The sequence below is a fragment of the Orcinus orca genome, chromosome 13, assembly GCF_937001465.1.
Source record: "Orcinus orca chromosome 13, mOrcOrc1.1, whole genome shotgun sequence".
In the NCBI taxonomy this organism is placed as follows: domain Eukaryota; kingdom Metazoa; phylum Chordata; class Mammalia; order Artiodactyla; family Delphinidae; genus Orcinus; species Orcinus orca.
In genome coordinates, this window is record NC_064571.1 from 26,705,256 (window position 1) to 26,706,113 (window position 858).

An 858-nucleotide genomic window follows, 5' to 3' on the forward strand; every position below is an offset into this window, starting at 1 on the left:
GTAAAATGATATACTATATAATGTTTATTTAATGCAAAAGAAGGCAGAGCAAGAGTATATAATAAATTAAATAAATACAAAACAGCTAGCAATTTAGTAAAGTTTTTATCCAACGACATCCATAATCACGTTACTTATGAATGGCTTAAATATAACTTTCTTAAGAATGCAATTGTCAGATTGGATCAGACAGCAAGATCCAATTCTACTGTGTCTATTAGAAATGCAGTTAATATATACTGATAAAGATAAGTTAAAAGTAAAAAGATGGAGAAAGACATGTCATGAAAATAGCCCCCAAAACCTTGAATAGCTATGTTAATATCAGAAAAAGCCAGCTTCGGAACAAGGAATACTATCCAGAATAAAATGGGACAGTATATCATCATTAAGGGTCAATTCTCCAATAAGACATAATGACCATAAATATATATATATATTACTGATAACAGAGCATCAAAATAAATGAGACAAAAATGGAAGTTAGTAAAACAAGTTGGCAGTTCTAAAATTATAATTGAGACATCAAAAATCCTTTCCCAGTAATTGATAGAACAAATAGGCAGAAAGACAGTAAGAGTATAGAAGATTTGAACACTATCAACAGAAATAGTCCTAATTGACATTTATAGAACAATTCACCCAACAGTAGAATACACATTATTTTCAAAGACATATGAATACTCAACAAGATAGACCATATAATAAGCCAATAAAAATATCTCAAACAATTCAAAAGAGTAGAAATCATAGCTACATTTTAATAGCATAATAGAATTTAGCTATAAGTCAAACAGGAATAAATCTAAAAAATTCTCAAATCTTTAGATATTAAACATCTCATTTCTAAATAACCCA